General features: G+C 40.7%; 1 long non-coding RNA gene across 1 annotated transcript; it reads left to right on the forward strand.

Annotated features, from left to right (window-relative positions):
- The first annotated feature begins 7,777 nt into the window (after positions 1-7,777).
- LOC120440125 lies at positions 7,778-19,776 on the forward strand. Its single transcript, XR_005612988.1, has 3 exons — positions 7,778-8,053; positions 19,394-19,518; positions 19,602-19,776. It is a non-coding gene; the product is annotated as an uncharacterized LOC120440125 (long non-coding RNA).
- The last annotated feature ends 87 nt before the right edge of the window (positions 19,777-19,863 follow it).

The raw sequence follows: 19,863 nt of genomic DNA on the forward strand, positions 1-19,863 counted from the left end.
TGCCAGATGTAATTCATTAAGTCTATCGGTACAAGTTTTTTGGCAAATGTAAGACTGTTTCACGTTCAGCATCATATTCTGTAAATCACGTTTGTGGTGAGGACCACGTATCTCTAAAAAAAATATATAAAAATTGTCGTTCATGAGCTCAGAAACACAGGCCTACATTTAGATTTTTCAAAAAGCATTTTAACATATTAATGACAAAACAATCAGCTGAATTACAAGGGTTGGGCAGTGTGTGACGTGGTTAACTGTCACGGTGGCCGATGGCCAACCGAGGGGATGTAGGGAATGAGGACCCAGGCGCGGAGCTCTGAACAACAACAGTGCGTTTATTTACAATGTGGTAAATAACGATGCACAGTTAATCCGCATGCTCCCCAAGACTCCCGTGCGTGTCTTCCAGTGGTGTCCGTGTTCGTGCTCCCCGCTGTCGTGACTGTGCACACCCTGTGCGTGCTGCCCTTCCTCTCCACGTTCCTCCTGTAGGAAAACAATAGAGGCAGACGTTAAACACTGACCCACACAAACGATCGACACTTCCTAACACACACTGACTTGGGAGTCTAACGCAATGATCCCGAGTCGGTGGGAGCTCCAAGACTCTCTTAAGTAGCTCCCCCGACGAGGCCTGATCAGCAGCAGGTGCGGCTTCGGGTGTGGCCAGTCCCCTAGCAGGGCCACACCCACCAGGCCTGAAGGCGCCTGTAAACAAGGGTTCAGCTACACCTGCACCCATACACACACACACACACACATATTCATATCTACAAGGACGGAGAAGAGGGGGCAGCAAAACACCAAAAATACATATAATATAACAGGTCCATGACTGCCCAGGGATCCCTGACATTAACAGTCAATGCCAACAGGGGGGGTTAACATACTGATGAAAAATGAAGGTGTAGTGTTGGCAAAACAGCTGATTAAACTTATTACATTACATACATACATTCTCAAATATGCAAATCTGAAAGTGCTGCTGAGTCTGAACCTGCTCCAGCACAGCGTGCCTCGCTTGTCCTGATGGAATGCCAGCAGTGGTTTTACCTTGAAACTCGTCCATGGATGCCATTTTTGCCCAGTCACCTTCTTATTGTTGAGTTGTGAACACTGACCACTGAACATTGAGGCAAGTGAGGCCTGGAAGTCTTTAGATGTTGTTCTGGGTTCTTTGGTGACCTTGGATGGGTTGTTGATGCACTTTTGAAGCAATTTTGGTAGACTGGCCACTCCTGCGAAGGTTTGTCCATGTTTTTTCTGTTTGTGGGTAATAGCTCTCGGTGGTTCACTGGTGTCCTTAGAAAGCCTTAGAAATGTGAAATTTGTAAACCTTTCCACATTTTATTATCTGTCCTTGAGATTCTTTAGATTATGATTAACATATTTAACCTTGATCAGTTTGCTAGACTGGTTCTATTTTAGGTGAATTCTTTAAGAGGCCTGGCAGTAATCAGGCGTGGGTGGGAAATGGGTAAGGAAATTCCACTCAACTTTCAAAAAATGTGGTTAATCGCAGTTAATTCATGATTTACCAAGCAGGCGTGGGAATGTGGGGGTGGGGGGTTCACACATAACAGCCCTCACAGTTCACAGAGTTTCTACTGTAAAGATGCTAAACTACTAAAGCTTGGATTTTTTTTCCAGTAATGCGGTTGTCCTTCTACTGTTGTAACAGATTGTTGGTATTAAATTTGAATGAAACTAATGTTCAATCTTTTCTTTTTGTTTGATGTTTTATTTTGGTTATTGTTTTCTGTGTTAACAGAATTTAAAAAGAGAAAACCAAAATAACTGACACAGGAGAGATTATGTTTCTGATTATGTTATATTTTTTAACTGCCCAGCTCTAGCACTGCATGTTTCTAAATAGTTAAACATTTGATAAAATATTACATGTGTTATCTGATCCCTGCTGTCTCTTTCAATGCCATCACAAGGCTGATTTTCAGTGGAATTTATTATCTATTAGATGATGAATATTGATTGAGCTATTCGGAACCACCTAAAGATGGACTGTAGTAACAGACCCTAACCCTAAATAACACTTTGGCCAGTACTTTTTTAATTACATACCTGCCACTGCGAATGGTGCTGTCATCAACCTCACCTATAATCTTTAATTTTACTGTTAACTTTTATATTTTCTCTCTCAAAGTCTGTGTTTTGTCACACTGTTTCCAAGTGTGCACTTGCCTTATTGCTGGAGTTTTCTCTCTACTTTTGTAAGCTTTTTACTTTATAATACAAACACCTTGAGGCAGCTGTTGTCATTTTATTTATTTATTATTGGCACTGCATCAAAGAAACTGAATTGAATTGAGTTGTGCTGAGTTGGATCATGGTAAATAAACCTGCTAAACCTTTCAAGGATCACATTGTAAGTGTGAGCATGGTAGTTGTCCGATGTAAGCATTATGGTCTGAAAATAAGGAGAAGTGGGTAAAAACTTTGTGCCCATACGTATTTGGAAAGTTTCTCCTCAGAAGCACAGTTAAGCAGGTGTATTGTAATTGGACGTGAAAGTACAAGTGGAGCCATACTGGTTCTGTGGTCACTAAAATACTGTAGTTATGGTAAATATTCAAAGCAGCACAGCACAAAAACAAGGAGTGTTGTGGGAATAACAAGGTTATGTGAAAAGAGGTGTGGCTTAGGGAGAGAGCGAGAGAGGGAGGGTACAGGGAGCGAGGCTTCTCTGCTGAAGTTTACAATGCTTAGCAGCGAGAAAGGAAGGGTTGCTGCAGTCAGAACCAGGTTCAGAAGTGAAGTGTGTCTGTGGGCTATGTGGGGTATAAACAGTCTACCTGGTCATCATTCATATGGTGACTTCTCATGGGCAACAGACATTGAGGCAGATAGAGAGTATAAGTCTTTCCCCGACAGTTACCTTTCTATACAGAGAGAACATATGGACTGTTAACAAATTAATAACTTTAAAGTCTGTACACAGGTTTAGTTCTCAGTGGGAGCCCATAGTGTACACACAGCACTTAATGGCACATGTTAGGCTCATTCATGATGCTGGTTAGATTTTGACTGACTCGCTTTGTCATCATGCAAACATAGGAAACAATAAACATCAAAATGCGACCTCAGTGCATAATTGGAAATGTCTGATTCTCATTGATCTAATAACTTTCCAAATTCAGTATAAAAAATAGTTTCTTAAAGTTTTTGTAAAAATGCCATTTAAAAAGAAAAATAAATAAATGGATTCAAAAGTCCAAGTAAGAATACAGAGTTTTTTACATTTTTTATCTAAAGTAGCAATTCGACTCCTGCTTTTCAATCCATTTCCTTTTCCTAGTAGCTGTTGGATTAACTTTTGAGTTAACTATTGCATTAGCAACTGGATTAGCTTCTGTATTTAGCATTTCTGAGACTCTTTTGGTCACTGGAGAAAAAGCATCACAAATTAGCTATGTGGTGCAATGTAAGGAGCTCTCTGATTAATTGGAAAGATGCAGGTTGGTTGCCTGGATTTTTCTATGCTGTCATTTGTGCAAAAAGCATTGCACTACTAGGGAGACCTTTTTAAGAAGTGTTTGTGTTGTGCAAAGACATTTAGCCTCAGTATTCACTCTCTTAAATTCTTTAACTCGTGTATATATATATAAAAAGAATATGAAGGGACACTGCAGTAAAATAGAGAACTGATCTTCCTAGTGTGCACCTGCTAGCCTCACTAGTTTTGGTTCATGTTAGATTAAGAAAATATAACGTGTCAAAGTACTAGCTAGCTTCTTTTTTTAGTAAGCTAGTGTGCTTCTCACAAATAAAGCTTGAAGCGGCCCAAACTGTTAGAACCAAGCTTCATGTATCTATCTCTATCACTGTGTATAAATGTAACCAAGCTTGGAGCTTGGTTACATTTATACACAGATACATTCATACACAGTGATAGAGAAATGGTTGCAACCATCGATACATAGATACATTATGCTCTTTGACAATATCTTGCTGAAATATTCAAAGTTTTCTCTAAAAAAGACATCTCCTGGATAAGAGAATAGATTGCTTTAAAAGCTTTTGGCACGTATGTTGCCTTTCCAGATGTGCAAACTGCCAATTCTATTGGTACCAATACACACCTTACTATCAATGAAGCAAACTTTTGAACTGAGCATTGATAACAAGTTGGATTGTCGTGATGCATGCTCAATCATCCAGGTAAGGAAATCCCAAAAAGATGATTCTGTTCATCTGGACATGGTGTTTAGAGAAAATGTTTCTCAACTGAGCCGATACTCTGTCACAGAAAGGATCACTAAGGGTCTTTGATCAGTGACTATTGATCAATGGTCATGACAATTTGCATATTAGTGATCAGAAACTGACCTCGCAGTCTGTTGTTCACCAGTGGTACTATTTTCAGTCATTGAGCAAATGTACTGCAGTCAGCTGAGACTGAAGGAGTCACTTGGATGAAACATTTCTCCCACTGATGCGTCCTTGGAAAGAAGAGAATTCCACCAAATTTGCATTTTGTGTTTTGCTGACTGCTGAAGTTCAAGTTAAATTCACAGTTTGAATCAGTCGAGAAAGCTTCTCTGCGTTATGTCAGTGTTCCGTACCCCTAATTTCTTTATTATCAACATCACGAGCTACAGTATTATGTTTAATTAAGAAAAGACTGAATCCTATCTAATTATCAACAACATTATAACACCACTACATTCCCTACTTTTCTAGCTCTTGTACTACTTTCATGCAAGTCACTAAGCTTTGGTTTCCCAGGTAGCTGGTTGCTACGTTTTTAAATGTCCCTGTGGATTAATCACTCGCTAAGAAGAAAAGAACTCTTTTTTTCCACAAAGTTCACCCCGGGACTTGGTCCATCATGGTAATGATGTTTCTCTTTTACTCTATAGCACCAAGACTCTCTCCCTGGAGAAAATCACAGGTCATAGAGAGGTAGAAATGTTACAGTAAACCCAAAAAATGGAGAGTCCCTTGATCATACTTAGTTTTAATGGGAAACAAATCGCAAGGATTACTAAAATGAGTGGGAAATGCTACATTGGCCCAGAATGTGTTGGTTTAGTGCCTAATACACCTTGCTGGGACATTTGAGTTATTTATTGGTGATTTTCTTTGTCTGCCTGCAACAATGATGTCCAGTTAACAGGTAATTGTATATTTAAAAACTGATTTTGTTTTAGGATCAATATCTAAATAAATACTAATATATGGCAGGATTGTGTGAGATTTAAATCTGGAAGCAATCAAACAACATCTTCGACTGTGCAAAATTACTCTGTATCCCAGCCTCTGTGAGAGTGGCAATAGAATAATTTCTTTTTTTCAGCGGGAAGTTTTCTGCTATGTTTGTTATTTGTAGCACAGAATTTAAACTGGGCGTTAGACGTTAGGCAGACATGGGGTGCAGATTCAAGGTTATAAAAAAGAAGCAGGAAGGGAAAATATAGCAGATTTTTCCTCTGTCACTGTTATGCTTACCGTTTGAGCTGCTGTCCTGGAAAGGAAGGCATTTTAAATAGAAGGCATTCTGTGCAGCAGTGATGTACATAGATGGTAACCTCATGCCCTTGGGTTATTTACATGGCACAAGCATTTTAGCTTTTTATTTTGGCCTGTGTTGTGTGTGCACACACGCATCTGCAGGCATTTTGAAGGTAAACCTACATTTTTTAGGTAGACCTGTATAGCTTCAACGTGAGGCAGTATATCGGTTTTCAAATTTGCTGGCTGGATGTTTAAGCATGTGTGGACTTGTGGACCTGGAGTCAGGTTATATATCTTGTGTTATATGTAGGACTAAATAGTGAGGTAAGACAGAAAGACAGAAATACCAATTTCACCGCAAGCTTGAGTGCATATTTGTCTCAAACTACAATACAACATCATTACATCATTACAACATCATTAGTCATATAAGTCTAAAATTGGCTGGATGGAATTAGGGAATTATTTCTGCAAAATAATCCTTTTTAGATAATTACTTATATTAAACTTAAAGTGGTGGCTGTCACAATATTTTTATGTCCAAATGATGGTTCCATTAACAAAAAATAGCCTTTAAACATGACACATCGAGGTCTTTGGAATATAAGGTGTAGGTGAGATGGTTAGATACTTTTTTATAATTTGAACATTATTATTTGCATCTGGAACTATTGTAGTGGAGTCTTACAGCTATTAAAAATATATTTTTCCTTGCGTTCATCTCCATATCTCACTTCAAGCAACTCTGACAGGTGCAACATATGAAACCACTCAGGACCAGACTGTGCCTTGGACTCTTACTCAGAGATGGAGTTTTTCCTCATTACATCATATGATTTGGGTCAAAGGACTGTCAGCTTTGGGAACTACAAAAGATAAAAATCCCCAATTCGGTTCATCTGTGAAGAACATTAGCTTAAAATACAGATCTGTAGTGTGCCTTATATTCTTATGATGAATGTTACTTTGTAAATTGTATTAATGGCTAATATTTAAGACTTCTTAGGTCATAACTAACATGGGTGTTTTATACATAGCTTCATTCTGTTTTTCAGCTCTGTCATCTGGTCTTATAGCAAACAACATATACAGATGAGTGACGATCAGCTCGTCCTTTCTCCAACCTTGTGACTGGGTTTCTAAACATATTCACTGAAATTTACTGAATCAGTTCAAAGAAAATTACAACCAGTGCAGGGACTGTGGCTTGCTAGAAGTGAACATGGAGCTAAGGATGATGACGTGTATGTTTGTATCATTTTGAGATGGATGAGGTCAACCCAAAAAAGTGTAAGAGAAAAGATTCGCTTTTCAAAAAGGCTGTCATCCTTAAGTAAAGGCCTGCCTGCAAAATAAGCCATAATATCTACTCACATGCAGAGTGTATTAGTCTGTGGTTCTTGTTTCTTGCTTTTATTATGTAATCTCGGTCATCTCCACAGGGACGTAATAAGTAATGTATTATGAGCTCACCCTTGTGTTGTTAGAGTCCATAGTTTGAAATAGAAATTCATATTTAGGTAAGAGCAGAGAGAAATCTCTAAACAAATAATTAAATATTGATTTAGAGGTTTTGTGAGGTTAAAGGTTAGCTAGTCAGCTGTAGAGCTCAGACCAGTGGGTGTCATGAGAAAAGAGGAAGCCAGACTTTAGGCTTAATAATAACTCTGGTTGGTTCTCTCTTTTATGGCTCACTGATAATTGCAGCATTGCCTTTCCTGCAGATTAAACACTATTCAACCACATGTTTCTGTGGGTTTTGTCACAGAAAACACAAGATCCAAAAACAGAGCAGTTTCAGCCTGAAAGAGAACATTCACATTTCTGTTTTACTCAGTAGGTTCTGTGCATGAAAAGCTTTACATTTGCCAGATTAGAAGTGAATCCTAGTTGAACTTTAAGTAAGATGAACTTTAGCTTTCACCCCAAACATGAGGTTAAAGGACTACAGGTCATTGATAGGGATTTGATTCACACTACTGAACTCTTATGAACATATTTCAATCATCTATCACATGTGTGTTTACACTTTTAGTATTTTAAGTTTGGACATAGGTTGTGGTTCTGAAACATGAGTGCCTAGTGCCTTAAACTTGCATTTGTTCTAGTGGCCAGTAGGTGGCGACTCCTCTGGTTGCAAAAGGAAATGTGATCAAATTCAAAGTCAAATTTTATTTGTCAATAGAGCTGGGCGATAGAACGATAATGATATGTGTTGCGAAATAACTTTTTCTCGATAGAAAAATTAAGCTATTGCGATAGGCCTCATCTCTCTTGTCCTCTTAAAAAAAAGAAAAAAAGAACAGCCAATCCAAATTAAGTAGCGCAGAGCCGAACCAATCACAGCCGCAGCGTCACGTCACGTGACTTGTTACGTACAGCACAAGTTCCAAGGCGCACATGTGTATTTGTTTGGGAAGCAGCCAGCCGGGCTGCCCAGGTAATGGACGAAGTGAGTGTGCTGACTAGAGAAAAATCAACCGAGAGCGTGAGCGAAGGTTACCGAAGAAAAAACAGATGATGGTTCCAATGCCGGAGAGCTTGTCGAACGGAAGGGCCACAGAAGTTCCATAGTGTGAAGGTATTTCGCTATTTCAAGTCTGACAAAAACAGAGTAGCGCACTGTAAATTGTGCCGAAAGCAAGTCTGGAAATACAATAAAGCGGTGCATGCTCAATCTCTGACTGAAAGCGCTAATTAGTCATTCGGCTTTTGTCAGACTAAAGTAACTGTTAAAACTGTTTGAAAAGCTAAGCTATACAACAAGGAGAGATTGAGAATTTCCTTTTAGTTCTCAGTTTATTTGATATTGACAAAAGTTAGTCAATTTTGTCTGTTCTTCTGTAAAACAAACTAAGATTTATTTTTAGAATTAAAATTTTGTTTCTAAGTGGAATTGACAATTTAGTTTTGTCTGTTTTGTTTGTTCTATTTTGAAACTTAAACGCTTTTAGCGGCTGCCTTTTGTGTAGCAATTTTGCCTTTATTTATCTGAAACTAAGTCTTGTTCCTGAAGTACATCTACCCTGTTGAACTTATTATGGGAAATAAATATTTAAATCAAAACAAGCTGCTGATTATTTCACATTTTACTTGTGAGCAACAGCACATTTAAATCTTACAAATATAGTTATATCGTGATATATATCGTTATCGCCTGAAATGAAAAAAACATATCGTGATATGAAAAAATCTTATATCGCCCAGCTCTATTTGTCACACACACAACCATACACAGTATGACATGAGGTGCAATGCTTATTGCTGTGCAATGCCCGACTGTTAAATGACAGTAAGAATTGACAGTAAAATTGACAGATTTACAGATTACTACAACAATTATAATTTTCTTTAATAAAAAAGAAATTATAAATTATAAGAAGTGTGCGAAAAGAAAAACCAGAGTGCGTGTGGAGATGTGATGTGTGTGAGAGAGTCCAGTACACCTGGTTCAGGACCCGAATAGCCTGGGGAAAGAAGCTCCTCCTCATTCTCTCTGTTTTGGCAGAAGCGCTTCCCAGACCTCAACAGTGAGAAGAGTCTATTTTTGGGATGGGAGAGGTCCATCATAACCTTTCTGGCTTTAGTCTTGCACCGCTTGGTGTAGATCGACAGCAGGTCAGGAAGCTCTGATCGAATGATGCGTTCGGCCGAGCGCATCACTCTTTGCAGATCTTGTCTGTCTGGCTTGGTGCTGTTCCCAAACCAGGTGCAGATGTTTCCCGTCAGGACGCTCTCGATGGTACAGGATTAAAGGTTCTTGAGCACCCTCAGTGGCAGATGGAAGTCTCTAAGTCTTCTGAGGAAGAAGAGACGCTGGCGGCTTTCTTAACCAGGGTGTTAATGTGGCAGGACCATGACCGGTCCTGAGTGATGTGGACACCCAGGTACCAGAAACTGTCCACTCTTTCCACTGGTGTGTCATTGATGATCAGAGGCTCATAATTCCTCACCTGCTTTGTAGTGAAGTCCACGATCAGCTCCTTAGTCTTGCTGACGTTTAGGAGGAGGTTGTTCTCCTGGAGGTTGTTCTCAAGGTTCCAAATCTCCTCCAGGTAGGCCTCCTCGATGTTGTCAGAGATCAGGCCCACAACAACAATATATAGCACTTATATAGCACTTTTCTACTCTCCCGGAGTACTCAAAGCGCTCTATACAACATGCCTCATTCACCCATGCACTTCTAAACTCAAGTGCAAACTGAACTACATACACACACACACACACATTCATACTCCGATGAACGCATCGGAGGGCAACTTGGGGTTAGTATCTTGCCCAAGGATATTTGGCATGCAGACTGGGGAAGCCAAGGATCGAACCACCAACCTTCCGATCAGTAGCTGATCTGCTCTACCACCTGAGCCACAGCCACCCTGGTGTCCAATGTGGCTACACAGTCATAAGTGTGCAGTGAGTACAGCAGGGGGCTTAAAACACAGCCCTGGGGCGCTCCAGTGCTGAGTGAGATGGAGGAGGAGACTTTTCCCACCCTCACTGATTGGGGTCTGTCTGTGAGGAAGTTGAGGATCCACTGACACAGTGATGAGCTGAGTCCTAGATCCTTCAACTTGGTGCTTAGAGGGAATTATTGTGTTGAATGCTGAACTGTAGTCCATGAACAGCATCCTAACATAATTCCCTCTGCCAGTGTCCATGTGACTCAGGGATGTGTGGACAAGGTGAGCTATGGCATCGTCTGTGGAGCGATTAGTCCGGTATGCAAACTGAAGTGGGTCGATGGTGGCAGGAAGGGAAGAAGTGATGTGATCTCTCCTCAGTCTTTCAAAACACTTAATCACAATTGAGGTCAGTGCTACTGGACGGTAGTCATTGTGGCAAGATGGAATCTTCAAAGATCATACTTTCTGTGACTGAAGTTTTCAAAATAGCTTATGACTCTATGGGTACCAACTCATATTTGGAGACCTTAAATGGTCATTAGAGGAACTGCAATTTCTTGCATTTTTTGTTTGGCGTAAAGTGCTGGAGTTGCTGCTTGGCCTTAACATATTTAACCTAGCATTGGTTTTCTCATCACACCAATGAGGAGAAGCTAAAGCCTCTTTTTTGACTTGGCTCGACTCTATTCTACTCAGTTTTGGTCATTTTCAAATACAACTGAGTACGACCTCAACGTTTGTGGGGTCATTATAGTAATGTACTCAACAGTTCTTGACATTAGGAAGCTCTCATTAGTATTTATATCCCAACTCTGAGGGTCATTTTTAGATAAGTGCAGATTTTCTTGGTTAAAGCCTTTCAAAGTAAATGTAAAATACTTATTTTTAGGCATATCCGGTTGTTCAGTGATGACGTGACGAATCCTACTTCCGGGCCTAAAGTAGTCTGCGTTTAATATGGCTTTTGTGTTGTTAACATGTTTAATGTTTTGTATTTTCTTCTATTTAATCTCAAAAAGCTCCTAAAACAGTCAGTGATCACTGTTGACCTCCCTCGGCTTTTATTACCGCTAATCATTTATTTAAGCTCAGTTTTTAAAACCTTACGATGTAACTACAGCACAGCCCATGCAGCAGTATATGAACGACTAACCTCGTATTGTGGATGGATTATCTCACTTGTTCTCCTGGCTGAAGTTTGGTCCGTTTACATCATCCTGCCATGCGATTACATTTGTTCCTGACCACCGAGAACACTCACGTTAACTTTTATCGAGTGGAAAAAAAGTTAGCTTGTTTATGTTATGCTAACATAGCTGTGTCGCTAGCGGTCACGTAGCACATCATTATATACCAGCTAGCCAAACTTCAGTAACCCTACAAACGTCACTGCTGTTTAGTTTTCTGTCTTCATTTATGTTGGAAGTTATAGCAGAGCTGTACGATTGAATTTTTTTCCAAAACCCTGCAGTCAGGACATGCTATATTGATCTATACTGATCATTTTATTAAAGATGAAAGACTTTAGACAGTTTTTCAACTCTCAGTAATGCCACAGTGATCATTTGATATATGGACCTGCAGCGGAGTTCAGGCCCAGACACGGCCAGTGACATCAGACTGAACAACCGGATAGACAGAGCTGTGGCTTCCCAAAGAATATATATTAAATATGTGCCACCGATTTGCTTTGAATGCAGAGGTCTTTTTTCAGAAACAGATGGGCTTTCTGTAACGCAATTCCACGATCAACCCAATGTTTGTTTAAGTTAAAGCGGTGGGATCGTTCCTATATGACTGATATTCCGATGGGGCCATCTCGCTCCAGACTGGACTCTCTGTTCCAGCGGAGAACTGCTGCCCTGTTCCCATTTTTCTTATCGAGTCAGCCCGGTAAGTGAGGACTGCTTACCCAGCGTAACCTGCGACCATGATGAATTGCTGCTTTACAAACTACAACTAAATCGGGTTTATGTTGGTCTGTGGTGACGTTGCACAGCAGACAGAGAGACCAGCCTGTCAGAGCCTGTTTAGTGGAAAACAGTGTGTGTACTGTTTGCTGTTTGTATGGGTCAGTGTGTTGCCCTGTGTATGTTTCACTGTGCACACCTCAAGTATGATGTCAGGTCATTTCACAGGATGTTTCACTGGAGGCTGTTTTTACAGAATGATTGACAGGATAGCATTTATAACTTTTTACACAACTCATATATCTTCAACTCATTTTGATATGTCTGAATGAACAGCTGTTGTGTCACATTATGCTGTTTACTATCAACTTCCTAAAAACATGTAGCTGTATAGATCTTACTTGAAGTCATTTTCCTATTATTTGGTATTTAATGTGAAAACTCCCCAAGATAATTAACATGTCCTAAAGCCCAAAAGAGTAACCCAAAAAAGCCTATGCCATAGTAAAAATGTATGCTTTTTTCTTATATTACTCTTTCAAACCAGAGCGGAAAGTTAAGCTAAACAGAAACAAAATGGACTGGTTCTTATAAAGCGCTTACTTTACCTTTTTGTAAAACTTGCCTTGTTCACTCATTCTTGTAAGCACTTTTTCTATGCTTTTCTTTTTTTAAATGCTTTTTCAGTCTAACGTTCACACACATTCACACTCTGATGGATGTATCGGAGAGCAACTTGAAGTTAGTATGTTGCCCGAGGATATTTGGCATTCGGATTAGGAGCAGCAAGGGATCGCACCACCAACCTTCTGATCAGCAGATAACGATGGCATTAGACCAAATAGATGCAGTGATTACCAGGCAAGATGTCAAATGTAAGGAAAGAGAATGTGCCCCCCCCATTCGTGAGTGAAAGAATTTTATTAACCAAATAGTAAACCAGCTTTGGTTTAATAGGAGATGGGGTGAGAAGTTCAGCCATCCAGGAGGGGCTCAGAGTAGAGCCGCTGCTCCTCCACATCGAAAGGAGCCAGTTGAGGTGGTTCAGGCATCTGACAAGGATGCCTCCTGGGCGCCTCCTGGGTGAGGTGTTCCGGGCATGTCCCACCGGGAGGAGACCCCGGGGCAGACCCAGGACACGCTGGAGAGATTATATCTCTTGGCTGGCCTGGGAACGCCTTGGTGTTCTCCCGGACAAGCTGGAGGAGGTGGCTGGGGAGAGGGAGGCCCGGGCTTCTCTGCTTAGGCTGCTGCCACCACGACCCGGCCCCGGATAAGCGGAAGAAGATGGATGGATGGATGGATCACAGTGTTATGGTCCCTTATTTAAATGCATCTCATCCAGTGATGGGAATAATGGCGTTACTAACAGCGTTACTTTTTTCAGCAACGAGTAATCTAACTAATTACTATTCCTATCGTTACAACGCCGTTACCGTTACTAACAAGAAAATGCGGTGTGGTCGCGTTACTATTTTTCAACAAACAGACAGTTGAAGCTGTGTTCAGCTTACCGCATCTTATATCAGTTGCACGGACGTAGCTGTAAATAATCTGGACGCTACAGCTTTAAGCAGCTGCGCGCTCCTGCGGACGGCAATCACTTTGTGCCTGACGATCACTTTTTGGCACAACACCTGGAGCTCAGGGGGCAAAACAATCGCATGAGTGCTGCTGTTTGACTGAGGAAGAATAAAGTAGTCGTGGTAAGCCAATCACACGACCACTTTAAGATGACAAAGCAACACAGTGATATATACCAGTTTTTAAACTGTGTTGATAGGCCACGTAAAACCAGTCATGATAAACAATATATACGCGGCGTTTTTTCCTCAATAGTTTCGTCACGCTAGCGAGCACTCTCTGCTTATGACCAAAAAATAAAACAAAAAACAGCCCATTCGTGTTGGTGGAAAAATGCACCGTGTCGACCAATCAAAAAATGATATGGCAACATGACATTTGGTTGTTTAGGAAGAGGGGGAAGTTTGAGGAGTGACGGCGAGAGAGAGAGAGAGGGAGCAGAAAAAGAGAGAGAGCGAGTTTTGAGATGTGAGAGATTTGTGACGTTTAGCGTGTTTGGAGTGTGTAGTTAATGTGTTGTCTTGTGTAGTTAGTGTGTAGTGTTGTGGATAGTTTTGTGTTGTGTGTCAGAACAATGAGGCGACTGCTGTCTCCAGGTAGAAACAGCAGTGATACACCTGCTGCTGTCAGGCCTGCAGGTATCAGGCTGTGATGTTCTCCTTTGTAGTGGACAGAAATGATTTCTTTGGAGTGGCACAAATAATTTGTGTGGCATCTTATTGAAGAACAGCTGATTGTTCTGTAAATAGTTTGAAATGGTTATTTAAAAAAGGGTAAAAGGTAAATGGCTGCAAATAACTTTGTTGTTTACAAAACTTGTGCATAGGATTTTAAAATTGACAATTTATGTTTGCATTTAAAGTTATGAAATATGATTCAATAAACATGTTTGTGGTTGTTACAGTAAAGAATATAACTTTTTCTACTCGGATTTTATGTTTTTTGTCTGATTTTAGATCAGTTGTGTTAATACAGACAAAAAACATAAAATCCGAGTAGAAAGGGGCCTTTCTCATAACTAACGGCCCCGTACCAAGTAGTCCATGCACGCTGACAAATGTTGCTCTAACATTAACTCTGTGAGGGCTAAGTCTTCATTGGTGATGAACACAACTCAAAAAGAAGGCTTGGGGTAAAAAATTTAGATAATTTAAACTACTTAAACCATGTTTAATTCTTTTATATGGACTACTCCAAGTGAGGCGAATAAAGCAACACACAGAGCTAAAATAATAGATGTACTGATTCTTTCCATACATAAAACTGCTGTTTTGGTAATCACTGTTAACAGGGGAGCTGTGGCAAACAAGTAACGTTATGAGAGGAGCTGAGGGTAGAAATGCTGGAAGTAGGCACAAAAAGGCATTTGGCACAGAAGCCAGGAGACGAGAAAGAACAGCAACTTTAAGTGCAAACATATGTGGAACAATGTCCGGTGATACTGATACACCACAGATCTGTGTGTGTGTGTGTGTGTGTGTGTGTGTGTGTGTGTCTGTCTATGTGCATGTGTACATCTTAAATGAGCCTAAATACAGGGGAAAGAACTGGAATGTTAGTGATACAGTGCAACTTTCTGGATCCTGGAGAACTTCTTTAGGCCAGAATGTAATTTTGGATTTCATTGTTCAACACTGCTGCTTGTGAGTGATTACAGGCCTGACTGAAATGAATGTGGGCCCTTGGCTCTGCCTCAGCTTGAGGTTTGCTGTATCTGAGTGCTGGCCACTTTCACCAATCACATAAAGCCTCTAATGTACCAAAAGTGCACTTATCATTATCGTAAATGCAGCAAACATGTCAAATATAGGCTTGAGGCTGCAGATAGAGCAGATCAGTGCCACCCCCCCACCCCCACGCACACACACACGACTGCATTGCCATCCATATTTAAAAATTTGATCATTTTTGTGTCAGTTTAAGCAAATGTGTTATCTTTTGATTGGAGGCTGAAACTGCTTTACCTGCACCAGTTTTCAGTTCAATTGTTACTTCCAGTCACATCACTTTTGTGCTGAAATGACAAAACAAAGTTAGCAGGGGGAGCTTTAGCCTACCTGTGAGTACAAGATCACATAGCCTTAACATAAGTACCATGCTAGCCTTCTAGCTAGCTTGACGCAAACTGGGTGCCTTCTTATCTTGTTATACTTGCAGGTAGCTAAACCAGTACCAGTCCCCTTCACACTTTTATACTGTTTACTTTTGCACCGATGCCAACAATGAAAAGTAACAGCAATGCAAAGTGTTGGAACTGAGACCTTTTGTTTAGGACTACGTTGCCTCCTCATTGTCATCCAGCCATTCTGTTTTCCTGGCTGCTCTGGACAATCTGGGGGAAAGCTAACGGGGGCTATGCTACCTTGGCCATCACCATTTACTTGGGGCCTGGCTAGCTATCCGGTTGTTCAGTGATGACGTGACGAACCCTACTTCCGGGCCTAAAGTAGTCTGCGTTTAATATGGCTTTTGTGTTGTTAACATGTTTAATGTTTTGTATTTTCTTCTATTTAATCTCAAAAAGCTCCTGTTGACCTCCCTCGGCTTTTATTACTGCTAATCATTTATTTAAGCTCAGTTTTTAAAACCTTATGATGTAACTACAGCACAGCCCATGCAGCAGTATATGAATGACTAACCTCGTATTGTGGATGGATTATCTCACTTGTTCTCCTGGCTGAAGTTTAGTCCTTTTACATCATCCTGCCATGCGATTACATTTGTTCCTGACCACCGAGAACACTCACGTTAACTTTTATCGAGTGGAAAAAAAGTTAGCTTGTTTATGTTATGCTAACATAGCTGTGTCGCTAGCGGTCACGTAGCACATCATTATATACCAGCTAGCCAAACTTCAGTAACCCTACAAACGTCACTGCTGTTTAGTTTTCTGTCTTCATTTATGTTGGAAGTGATAGCAGAGCTGTACGTTTTAATTTGTTTCTAAACCCCGCAGTCAGGACATGCTATGTTGTATTTAGATAGAAGCTAGCGAGCTAACTTCCTGCTAACTTCTAACGCCGTTAAATGTCATAAATTCCGTTTTCATGGATGCCTGGATGTTAAACTCAATTGTTACACCTGGTAGAGCAGAACACTGATCATTTTATTAAAGATGAAAGACTTTAGACAGTTTTTCAACTCTCAGTAATGCCACAGTGATCGTTTGATATATGGACCTGCAGCGGAGTTTAGGCCCAGACACGGCCAGTGACGTCAGACTGAACAACCGGATAGCTTTTTAAGGGTGTGGTCTCCTATTTAGTGAGCCTGGCCTCCAGAGCTCCAAACAGACTACTTTTATTACAAGTACCATTATTGCTAATGCTAATTAACCAAACATCTTACACACTGAGCAGGAAGGTGCAAGAAGGACAGGTGAAGAGGCCGTGCTGCTAGCGAGTCAGCTATGAGTTAAGCTACTGAATCCCTAAAGAGATAGTGAATGAATATCTATCGATCCATTCTCTTCCGCTTATTCAATTCAGGGTTGCGCCGGGGGGCTGGAGCCTATCCCAGCTGTTTAAGGGCGAGAAGCAGGGTACACCCTGGACAGGTCGCCAGTCTTTCACAAAGCTAACACATAGAGACAGACAACCATTCACACTCTCGTTCACACCTATGGGCAATTTAGAATTACCAATTAACCTAACCCCCACTAGTGAATGAATACTGTTAATATAATTAGCAGGTGAATCAACAGAGACTGTGCTTTGGATAAAGCATGTGAAGATTACACTATGAAATAAGACATTTTCCAAGGGTTTTTAATTAAATGGTGATACTGTTCTGCAGAGAGATCCAACACCAAATGAGAGCAGCATCACCAGGTGGCATTACCTACCTAGCTATCATCCACAAGTCGTGAAATTGTACTTAATGAAACATAAACCTATTAGGGAAATTTTTAATCACAGTGTTAAATAAACATGTTTGCTTATTTCCCAAACCAAGAGTACATATGACATAACTGAAACACAGATGTTTGCTTTAACGCACTGATTTGAGTCACATAACAGCTTGTGCTTTAAATGTTTTATTCAATGATTTGATTCAATTATTTAGTTTCTCATATGAAATAAAGGAGCCTGATTGATGACAACAGCAGAGAATTGTGGATGGCAGCATGTCAGAAAGAAAATCTCAGAAAACAAAAGTGATATTTACCTGTCAGAGGGCTTTGTCACTGTTTGGCAGTTGGTTCATGCTTTGTCAAGGCAGGATTGTCGAGGCCTGGTGTAAAAATGGATTTGCCCTCAGTATATAGTTTCCCCTTTACAACAGCTTTAAGTGTAGGTTGATATTTTTCTTAATGTTTAAAGTGATGTGGCTGCTCTGGTAATTTGAGTCACTGAACTGGAACTGGTATAATTGGTATAATCTGGTAAAATTTTGCTGCTGTGCTTCAGTTTTGGTGAGTGAAACTTCAAGGTTTTATTAGTGAGATACTTTAGCAGCAATGTGTGTCTGTGCCTTGGACCTGCACAGTTTATGGAGCTTGCTAACAAAACTAAAGGTGATAAGTTAGCACTACATCCTCACAACCAAACACATAAATACACTCACTTCACACTCCAGGAAGTGGAGAGGTACGCCACATTTACTGTCTTTTTTTGCAAACAGTACAAATCAGCTGATTCTGTTGAAAAATGTCACATTTTCATTGTAAATCACAAACCTTGGTATAATCTGAACAGCTTGGCTGCTCCTTTGTCTACATGCCATCATGTTTAAATGGATTGACAAGCTTTGTATCAAAGTGAAAAGCCTGTGAATCCATACCACTAATGAGTCTCCCAGACTGGGTGAGGTAAACGAGTCAGTGTGGAGACAGGACAGGTAAGTCCTCTCAGTGCACAGTTATGTGAAATAGGAAAACGTAGCAGAGAAAGCTGCCAGCACATGACTGCCTATGCTGCACAGTCATAAATTCACCGTGTTGCTTCTGATCTAACAGCAGGTCTAAATTAACAATAAATGTTGTCCCTCTTTTCTTTGGCCTCCTCAAGGTTTTGACAAAGTGCTTCCAGAGGAAGCCTGCTAAAGGCTTTATGTCCCAGTGGCTCATTTTTATATGTAGAGATGTTAAATGCCTGTTAGGATCTTCCAGATTCTGTTTTACTACTTATGCTCCAGGCTGAGAGGTTGAGGGTTTGATTCTCTGCCAAGTAACTAATGTTCTGACGGTACTCTTAAGCATGACTCTGCATATATTTTCTCTTACAAACACACAGGTAATCCGCAATCCTTCCCCACTTCAAACCTCATCTGAGACCAATTTTAAAACCACAAACACACATCCATAATGCATTCCATCATAATAATAAACACATGCTGAGAGTGTGGCAAAGACAACAGGCCCCAGGTGAGTTGGAGAAACATCTCTGGTTAAATCTGGCACATGGAAAGTGTGTCTGGTTTTATGAGCTGTGCCAAGCAAATAAACAGTTTGGACACATCACAGCAGTAAGGCCTGATTCAGGGCATTTTTCAGACCAGCAGTCCAAAAACTGTCCACAGACACATGACTGAAAAGATCCAGCAGCCACACACAGTCCAACTGTGTTATTTAAGGCTTGATAAACTCACCAGCCATGTGGGCATTATTTATTAAGCTTCTTTTCTCCATGTCAACACCAGCACAAGACTGGCATTCACATAGACCTCAGTACATGATAAACTGCAAGGAAATATAGAAAGCTCACTCTGGGCTATATTTAAAGAGATATAGAAATGAGCAGTCATGGCAGTCTAAGAGATTTAATTAATTTCTGTCACAGAGAGGCGAGCTTTTTTGTGATTGAATAGACAAGCATATATCCTCCACCACCCTGTATATCATTGTAGAGTCTTTACCTTACAATATAAAGCGCCTTGAGACAACTGTTGTGTGATTTGGTGCTATATATATAAAACTGAATTGACAACACACACACATGCACCGTCATGGCCCTGGCTCCCCCAGTGGATCCTCCTCATCGCTCCCTTTTCTCTCTCTCTTCCTCTTCATATTGTTGTGTGTAGGATCATCTGTGGGCTGGACTCTTCTCCGCCCTATTCCTTTGTGGCTGTTTCCCCACCTGTGGAAGATGAGCAGTCATAGCTCCTGCTGAAGTCATTCTTCGCTGAAACGTTGGCCTATATCATTAGTGAGAGCCCGGCTTATTCTCTAGTTGACTTCTCGTGTTCCTTTGTGGCTTCTCCCAGTGACAGTCGTCTTCCTTGTGTGCAGGTTGTTGTTCCCCTTCGTCGTGTCCTGGAGCATGGTCAGAGAGAGAGTTCTCCCCCCAAAGCCAAGTGAGTGTGCATGGATCCTGTGGATTAACCTGCTGTTTGGACCCTCTGGCTCCCTGGATCTTCCTCCAGGATTAACCCCTGTCCATATGAGTGTTTTCTGTGTAAATAAACTTTTCTAACATCTATTGAAAAGTCATGTTATTAACATGAAGTTTTACTGTAACGTCCTGAAGCAGTTCAAGGAGGCTGGTGTGAGC

The sequence above is a fragment of the Oreochromis aureus genome, linkage group 5, assembly GCF_013358895.1.
Source record: "Oreochromis aureus strain Israel breed Guangdong linkage group 5, ZZ_aureus, whole genome shotgun sequence".
Taxonomy (NCBI): domain Eukaryota; kingdom Metazoa; phylum Chordata; class Actinopteri; order Cichliformes; family Cichlidae; genus Oreochromis; species Oreochromis aureus.